General features: G+C 39.9%; 1 protein-coding gene across 1 annotated transcript in view; it reads left to right on the top strand.

The window, feature by feature from the left end:
* LOC138961959 (synaptotagmin-12-like) overlaps positions 1-10000 on the top strand; it is a 124935-nt gene that overhangs the window by 66637 nt on the left and 48298 nt on the right. The gene's annotated exons all lie outside the window — the stretch shown is intronic.

Here is a 10000-nt window from a genome sequence, read left to right as displayed (position 1 = left end):
AGAGACAGACCAAGACAGAGACAGACAGAGACAGAGAGACGAAGACAGAGACACAAAGACAGACAGAGACAGACAGAGACAGACAGAGACAGAGAGACGAAGACAGAGACAGAGAGACGAAGACAGAGACAGAGAGACGAAGACAGAGAAAGACAGAGACAGACAGAGACAGACAGAGACGAAGACAGAGACAGACAGAGACAGACAGAGACAGAGAGACGAAGACAGAGACAGAGAGACAAAGACAGAGACAGAGAGACGAAGACAGAGACAGACAGAGACAGACAGACAGACAGACAGACAGACAGACAGACAGAGGCAGACACAGACAGAGAGACGAAGACAGAGATAGAAAGGAGATGTGGTGTGTGTGTTGAAAGGACGACGTTGGAAAATAACTTTGTCGAGTTTGTATGAGTTGTACAAGAATTAATACTCTTGGTTTGTATTGAGGCAAACCATCCCACGTGGCGTTATTGGCCAGTTACTAGCGAAGGGTGTGTCTTTCTTTCTTTCTTTATTTGGTGTTTAACGTCGTTTTCAACCACGAAGGTTATATCGCGACGGGAAGGGTGTGTCCCCACACGCGCAAAAATGAAATGGTGTTGAGAAAGAACCCAAATGACTGGACTGTAATATCACGTGTGAAAGTTTGCCTCAATAAAAACAAGAGTAGTCACTCTTTCACCACCCATAAAACCCCGACACAGTTTTTTTCGGAATGCGTCTATTGTGTGCGTGGGCAGTGCCATTTACACTATATTAATAAGGGGCAAATTACACCTGCGCAGTCACCACTACACTACATGCTGCGATAGGGATTATGACGAGTACTTTTTCACACAACGCGTAGCGGGCTGGGAAAAAAAAGAATTACCTCAATAATCTGCAGTGCGTTGTTTGTGCCGCTGACTCTGCGCAGGTGTAATTTGCCCCTAAACGCGCCTTATAAGGCGTGAAGGTTGGTGTATAGCTTGCTTGCTTGCTTCTGTTCGTTCTTTGTCACGTTCGTTCGTTTGTTTGCTAACTTGGTTATCACTGCATTGCAAACTTGTCTTTGGAAACGTTTCTGTAGTGGCTCTTTTCTTAAGAGCAGAAAGGTCATTGTAAAAACAGTTCACAAATTAAAAATTGTCAGCCTAATTTCTTACAGCGTGCGACAAAATTTGGCAGAGACAAAGTGTCCGGTTAGAGTCAAAAACGGATTTGTTTTGCCTAATTGATTTACCGAGTTGGCATTCGTTCGACACCGATCGGTTTGTAATTGCATTGTTTTCTCGTGAGACACTTGGCACGATCGGAAAATAGCCAGTGCTCTAAAAACAGTGTTATCTTTGGCCAAAAAACTCTTTTCTTTTTTGGAATTTTCGTGGCCAGAGACCAAGTATGTGACACTTGAGAAGATGTTTTTTGTTTCACTTTTGTTTTCTTGCTGAACTGATGTTTAGCGACATGAATAGAACACACAAAATCAAGTAAATACGTGTTACTAATCAAAATTAGGGAAGTATCGAAAAAAAAAGACATAGGTTGAATATAAAAACAATATCTGTGGAAAGGAATGGTGGAATCAGGAATGATGTAAAAAAATTAAAAAATAAAAAAATAAAAAAAGAAGCAGTGGAGGCAGGGAGCCGGAAATGAAGAGGGAGGGAAAAGGGGAATGAATGAAGGAAGAAATGAAACAAAACACAGGGAATGAAAGGACAAAGAGGATGTGGAAAAGGGAAGAGAACGTAGACCTCGTTAGCAGATCAGCAGCAAAGCGAACAAAGGCAATGTCTTGCTTCCAGAGCCAGACATCAATTGTGTCTTGTAATGTGTTTCCTGTAACAAGCATAATTACTTGTGCATGTACCGCATGCAAGTCGGTGTACATGTACGTCACTAGCATCCAGTAACAGTTCTGTTCATTGGTGTCATTCTTTTATATATCACGACGCGCAATCACGCGAAGATATTGCTGCAATGCGTTAACAAATTGGTCAAAGAATAACCTCCAAGGGAGCACTGGCAATAAATGCCATTGAATTGCGAAAATAGAAGAGTTGAAAAGAGCGGGGAAAGAAAAAAACCGCAAATGGAAATAGGAAGCAACCCGACGGAGAAAAAAACAAGCAGACAAACAGACAGGCAGACAGACATACAGACAGACAGACAGGTGAGGATGGACTAAACACTTTGTATATACCTACGAAAGAAATGTATCAAGAACAAATGAAATAGAGAGATGAGGGAGAGAGCGAGAGATTGGAGGGAGGGAGAGACACACAGAGACACACATAGAGATAGATAGAGATTGGATTAAAAAAAAAAACACAGCACAAATTGTTCGTGCACACCTGCGACCGACACAGAGAAAAGCAAACAGGGAATTAAAGTAAAATGAATGAAAGAAAGAAGCAGCCCCAATGCAGAAAATGAATGAAAACGAAGTTCGCAAAAGAAAGAGGGAACAATTAAACAAGTCGCGTAAGGCGAAATTACTACGTTTAGTCAAGCTGTGGAACTCACAGAATGAAACTGAACGCACTGCATTTTTTCACAATGACCGTAGTCCGCCGCTTGGGAAAAACGGAGTGAAACTGACGAGCCTGTTCAGCGCGGTAGTGGTTTCGCTGTGCTGCATAGCACGCTTTTCTGTACATCTCTTCGTTTTAACTTTCTGAGCGTGTTATTAATCCAAACATATCATATCTATATGTTTTTGGAATCAGGAACCGACAAGGAATAAGATGAAATTGTTTTTAAATCGATTTCGGAAATTTAATTTTGATCATAATTTTTATATTTTTAATTTTCAGAGCTTGTTTTTAATCCAAATATAACATATTTATATGTTTTTGGAATCAGGAAATGATGTGAAATAAGATGAACGTAAATTTGGATCGTTTATTTTAAAAAAATATTACAATTTTCAGATTTTTAATGACCAAAGTCATTGATTAAATTTTAAGCCACCAAGCTGAAATGCAATACCGAAGTCCGGCCTTCGTCGAATATTGCTTTACAAAAATTTCAATCAATTTGATTGAAAAATGAGGGTGTGACAGTGCCGCCTCAACTTTTACAAAAAGCCGGATATGACGTCATCAAAAGTATTTATCGAAAAAAAACATCCGGGGATATCATTCCCAGGAACTCTCATGTCAAATTTCATAAACATCGGTCCAGTAGTTAGGTCTGAATCGCTCTACACACACACACGCACAGACACACACACAGACACACACACACACACACACACACACACACACACACACACACACACACACACACACACACACATACACACACACACACCACGACCCTCGTCTCGATTCCCCCTCTATGTTAAAACATTTAGTCAAAACTTGACTAAATATAAAAAGAACTGAAGTGAGAGAGAAAAGGGCAAGCCACAAGGCTTTTTAATTCATTTGTGAAACGGGAAACCAACAAACAAAATAAGCCCTGGGGAATACAGAAAATGGAGAAGTAATTGAAAACATAGGAATGAAACAAACAATATAATTATAACAAATAGAACAAAGAAGAGCAAACGAGAGAGGACAATCAACGACAACACAAGACGTTGAAACAAACCAACCAAGAGTAACAAACAAACCAATTAAGCACCAGGGAACAAAAGAACTGTTGCAGAGAAGAAAGAAAAAAACACACAAGAGCTTGCCTCAGGAAATGGAGGAACTAAAGCGTCGAAACCCAGTACGATCAATAAGATGTTGACCTACTGACCTAATTTCGAAAGTCAAGTAGCCATTGTCGTGATTACAAAGGCTTAGCTCAAAACGTGTGATAACTTCACGATTCTTTTAGGGTGAGGGGGCGGAGGGTCAAGGAGAAATAACATATATGACGAGATCAAAGAGAAAATTAGAAAAAGGGGAGAGCTGAAAATAGAGTGTGATAAACAATATTCCCCTAAAGAAGAAGTTGACGGAGGTTGGTGGGGGTGGAGGGGGGGGGGGTGCAAAACAGGTACCAGACTTTCAGGAATCGATGAGAAAGGAGGAGATGGACGTGAAAAACGAAAAACTGTATAACACGGACAGTGGATGCCAAGGAAGAAAGAAGATAAACTGCAGTGGATCTGAAGATTTTCAGAATGCAAACAGGACAACCTACAGAAGTGATTTTGTTTGTTTGTTTGTTTGTTTGTTTGCTTAACGCCCAGCCAACCACGAAGGGCCATATCAGGGCGGTGCTGCTTTGACATATAACGTGCGCCACACACAAGACAGAAGTCGCAGCACAGGCACATTATTCTGACACCGGACCAACCAGTCCTAGCACTAACCCCATAATGCCAGACGCCAGGCGGAGCAGCCACTAGATTGCCAATTTTAAAGACTTAGGTATGACCCGGCCGGGGTTCGAACCCACGACCTCCCGATCACGAGGCGGACGCCTTACCACTAGGCCAACCGTGCCGGTCAGAAGTGATAAGTTGGAGAAGGGGGAGTAGGAAGTCATAGGGAGATTGGGTGATTAATATTAAAAACCTAAAACAAATGAGAGACTGATGACTCCTATGGGGTAAAAGGACAAATAAAACGAAGAGGGGCAAAACGGAAGAAGAAATAAAAGTACCTAAGGAGAAAAGAATAGCCGAAGCTTATGTAATACAAGAGAGAGACCACCCATTACATAACCAAACCATATACTCACACGTGTGTATATCATGTAAATGAGGTCTTGTCAAACTAACCTGGCAGGGACCTAATTTCCCACTGCTCATAATAACAAAGTCACCGGGACAAACTTCTTTCTTGGAGCAATTTTGTGCTCGCTGTATCCCCTGGAAGACTTTTGAGAACTTACACTCGTTGCTTTTTTCAAATATTGAACAAACGCTTTCGCTCGCATATGAATTTTGTTTTTAAATTTTGTTAAACTCATATACAAAATCTGATGTGACACAGCAAGCCATGTAGCAATCTCTATGAAACCTACTTAAAGAAACAAAATCAAATCTGACATTGATAAAAAATTTAAAAAGCGAAACGACGAACCCAATACAAAAAATGCTTTAAAATGAACAAACAATGCGTGTGTACGTGCGTGTGCGCGCGCGCGCGCGTGTGTGTGTGTGTGTGTGTGTGTGTGTGTGTGTGTGTGTGTGTGTGTACGTGTGGGTGAGTGCATTCTGCTTTCCACACGATTGGCGACCTAAGGCCTATTTAGGTGGCCATCCACATGTGGATGGCAACTTAACTGGTGGATTGTGTCCTATCACAGTGGATGGTTCCTTCACTCCAGATCTGGATTGCTACCTTATTTGTGGATTGTTACCCACAATGGAATGTAACCTAAAGAATATTGTGGATTGTTACTCGCATTTGTGGAAATGTTACTTGCACTTGTGGAAATGTTACTAATGTTTTAGTGGGTTTTTTTTCTATTGAGAACAGAAAGTGTAAAGTAAAAGCTCCTGCTGAATTTATTTTCAAAACTTTACCAGAAATTGAGTAGACCTATCAAGCCCCCAAACCAAACGTTCGATGTAAGGACCAATGACACTGACAGATCCTCTATTTTTTTTTATTTTATATAAAGACAAGGGACTGGGTGGCCGAGTGGTAACGCACTTGCGCGGAAGCGAGAGGTTGCGAGTTCGACTCTAGGTCAGGGCGTTAGCAATTTTCTCCTGTTCAAGTGTTAGTCTTTCGGATGAGACGAAAAACCGAGGTCCCTTCGTGTACACTACATTGGGGTGTGCACGTTAAAGATCCCACGATTGACAAAAGGGTCTTTCCTGGCAAAATTGTATAGGCATAGATAAAAATGTCCACCAAAATACCCGTGTGACTTGGAATAATAGGCCGTGAAAAGTAGGATATGCGCCGAAATGGCTGCGATCTGCTGGCCGATGTGAATGCGTGATGTATTGTGTAAAAAAATTCCATCTCACACGGCATAAATAAATCCATGCGCCTTAATTATGTGCGCAATATAAATTGCATAAAAAAAATAATTAAAAAAAATAAAAACATAAATCCCTGCGCTTAGAACTGTACCCACGGAATACGCGCGATATAAGCTTCATATTGATTGATTGATTGATTGAAAAATGAACAAAATAAATACGGAAACACCCCACAAGACTAAACTACAGAAACTCATTAGTAAAAATGCTTTTGATCATCAAACAGCGTGCTATGACATGTGTTTAAAAAAATAAGTTTCGTCTAGAGCTCGTACTGAGTCTTACTGTAGTATGGCACTCAGTGTCAGTGCCAGTAGGTGTGTGTCAGTGTCATTAGTCACTGTTTGTGTGTGTGTGTGTGCTTCGTTTGTTTGTTTGTTTGTTTGTTTTTAATGGTTGTTATTGTGGTGTTTTTCGTTTTTGTTGTCAAAATTAATCAGTTCATTTCAATGTCATATGATATGTTTTGTAAACTGACAATGGACCGCTAAATATGATTTCAAAGCATCAAATTCATTATTTTAAAAAAAAAAGTTTAAATATTTACCAATAAATTTGTTCAAGTGAAGAGTTCAAAGGTGCCTGCTGCCAAATTGTTCGCACAATTGCAGATTAACTGGAAATTATACGAGTGCATGGGAAGAAATATTTTCCAACATGATACCGGGCAGAACTGAAACCGTCACAGTCATCATTTTGCACAAGACAAGTCAGTCTCCGTCAAGCCCCAAGATATATCAAATCGGCAGACAAGGTTTAATGACCGAACAAATTGTAACTTCTAACCGACTTGGTCTTCGGGTCACAGCGGAGGACGACAATAGCTTAATGGTTTCATTTGTGCTGAATTACAGCTTTTTACTTTTTTACTTTAAAAAAACCCGTTTTTACAAATTTGTTTCTAAAATCATAATTAAATATTTTCCGGGCCATTCACGTCTATGTTTAACATTGCAACTGTCGGTAAAACCGTACTCTATGGATATTGTGTGCAGTTGGTATGAGGTCAAAGACTACAGACGAAAAAAAACAGAAAAAAACTGACATAAATATTGCTCAACTGTCGGCCAGCAGTTTTACTGCCCGGTATTGTAATAGATAAGTGCATTGCCTAAACATGACATTTGAAGAAAAAAAAATCACCCTAACCCTAACCCTAACCCTAACCCTAACCCTAATCCATGACAACGGCTACCTAGAGACGTAAAATATTTTCACAGTAAAAAAACCAAACGCACATTATCAAAAAAGATGATTGATATTTAATCTAAAATAGACTAGAATAAGAGTAAAAACAACATGGGTGGAAGTTGGTGGCCATTCAACGTGTTTTTGTAAAACATGAACTCGTGGTAGTAAAGTTGGTTGGATTTGGTTGCGTATGAAAACGACCAGTGGCATTACAGGAACAAATTGATTCCCATCACAAAAAAAGTCAATGGAGATCGCTTCATCATAGTTATCTCTAAACGTCCAAGGCATAATGGTTGGGTGAAAATGAAACATAAAAAAGTTGTTTCAGTATTTCTTAGGCAACCGTCCAGACTCACTACCACCGATTTTAGAGACAAAGAAAAATATCTTCAAAAATGCACTTTTTACGTGTTTTGGCAGAAATCTTTTTTGGGGATCTTAGAAAAGGTTCTAAAGAATGTTTTGACAAAGAAGCTTTCATCAATGTTTTACCGAAGAGTAGTTACAACAATTTTTCCAACGAATTTCATTCTTGCTTTTTTTAAGTGCAAGGCCAGAATACGACTGTATACCCGGAGAGAAGGTTTTTAATTACCACCAAAATTCCGTGGTAATGAAACCAAATCTTTAAATTGGCAATATTCCTGACTTCTGACAAACATTTTGCGACCCATTTGCCCATCTTTTCTTTTTGTTAATTGGCCAAATCGATTGATTAAAGTTTGAATTTTAGGTAACCAAATTTGGAATAGTATTGCTGTCGAGTGAGTTCACTAAAATTTGATGAGTCTGGGTTTTTGTCGCCCATATGACTGTAGAAAACAGAGCATTTCTCCAAAAAACTGTTTTGATTAATAATCTTAGGTGGGTGGTAATGCCCCTTTTCTTAGGTAGCAAAATCCAAGAAATAGGTATGTGTGTGTGTGTTTGTGCGTGTGTGTGTGTTTGTGTGTGTGTGTGTGTGTGTGTGTGTGTGTGTGTGTGTGTGTGTGTGTGTGTGTGTGTGTGTGTGTGTATGTGAGAGAGATAGAGAGTGAGAGACTAAAAGACAGACACACATACATACACAGAGAGATAGAGAGAAAGAGACATAGAAAAAGAGAGAGAGCTACAGTTAGGAGAAAGGGAGAGTAGATTCTGAATTTAAAGAGACTTAGTTTGTTTGTGTGGTGTTTTTTTTTTTAACTAGATTATAAAGTTCTTTTTCTTTCTTTTTCTTCTGCGTTCGTGGAATGAAACTCCCACGTACACTCGTGTTTTTGCACGGGTGGATTTTTACGTGTATGACCGTTTTTACCCCGCCATTTAGGCAGCCATACGCCGCTTTCGGAGGAAGCATGCTGGGTATTTTCGTGTTTCTATAACCCACCGAAATTTGACATGGATTACAGGATCTTGTCTCTGCGCACTTGATCTTGTGCTTGCGTGTACCATAGACCAAATAGCCTGGACCGCCAACTCGTCACGTGACCCTTCGAGGTTACGACTCTCGACTTTCAGGGGCGCGTCGCGTCCGGTTTGAAAGGCCAGCGATTCGAAGACAGTGAAAAGAAAGCACGCTCCAGTTATTTGTGACAATGGGAGGTGACAATGAACTGGATTTTCCAAAACTCCAAACTAAACTTAACAAAACTCATCGAAAAACATGTTCCATATGCACTTTTGCTGAGTTTATTTTAGCATTTTCAGAACTTACCTCGGCAACTTCGTCCATGTTTACAATCGACACCGGATATCACGTCCCCCTGATTTCTGAAAGGCCACATAAGCCTAGGTTCCTAAATGCGAGAGGCCGCTACCTCGTAATAGAGAGAAAGAGCGGAGAGAGAGCTAGTTTGCGATCCAGGATAAAATAATGGTCTATGCGTGTACACACACATGGGGATAAGGCACTAGCAGGTCTGCACATAAGTTGACCTGGGAGATCGGAAAAATCTCCACCTTAACCCCACCAGGCGCGGCCGAGATTCGTACCCACGACCTTCCGCTTTGGAGGCCGGCGTCTTATCACCAAGCCATTGCGCCCGTCAGAAATATAGTTCACTAATCATTTCTCCGCGGAACTATGCATTATGTGTTCAACTGTTGAACTAATCCTTCACCAGATATAGCTACGGAAAACCCAAATGCCAAGCTTGTGAAGAGAAACACTTCTATATCCGGATAGTGTCACTTTTAACTCACTTTCTTCGTCAGCAAAATTTTGCAAGTAAAAGAAAGAACGCAGAGGAAAACGGAGACCTCGTTAAGCATAAATGACGCTTTATACCAGAATATTGCTATTTCATATGTTACGTGGATTTCCATTGGTCAATTGGACAAAACTGAGCTCAGTGCAAAAGTGATATCGACGACATTTCCGTCGATATCAGTTTTGATATCGACGACCTCTTTATTGCTTCCCCACTTCAAAAACAAAAACACCTAAATTTAAAAACAAACAAATATACATGAAAATGTAATTATCCCAAAATTTAGTTGAGCAAGTGACTAAAGACTTTTTGAAAGGACAGACATTTTAAAATACTAAAAAGTACAAGAAAGGAGTGAACAAAAAGAAATAATAATCAGAGGGAGGAATATGGAACAGCCAAAACTGAGACAAATACTTTTGTAATTTCTTTACAGAAAATACAAAATGTCCAGAGAATTAGCACTATATCTAACATTGACTGACTGTGTGATGATATCTTCTGCCATTGGTCTGTTTCAACAGTGATATCAGTGTCTCAACAGACCAATAGCAGAAGATATCATCACACAGTCCGTCAATATTGGGTAATGTTCATGGAAAAGGAAATGGCATGCAAAAAAAAATAATACCGATATCACATTCAATCAGCACCTCGATCGTCAATGTACCTTTATTTAAAGTAT

The sequence above is a fragment of the Littorina saxatilis genome, linkage group LG3 (genome assembly GCF_037325665.1).
Source record: "Littorina saxatilis isolate snail1 linkage group LG3, US_GU_Lsax_2.0, whole genome shotgun sequence".
NCBI classification, from domain to species: domain Eukaryota; kingdom Metazoa; phylum Mollusca; class Gastropoda; order Littorinimorpha; family Littorinidae; genus Littorina; species Littorina saxatilis.
Note: the sequence above shows the minus strand (reverse complement) of the source record. Positions and strands in the feature narration are given on the sequence as shown.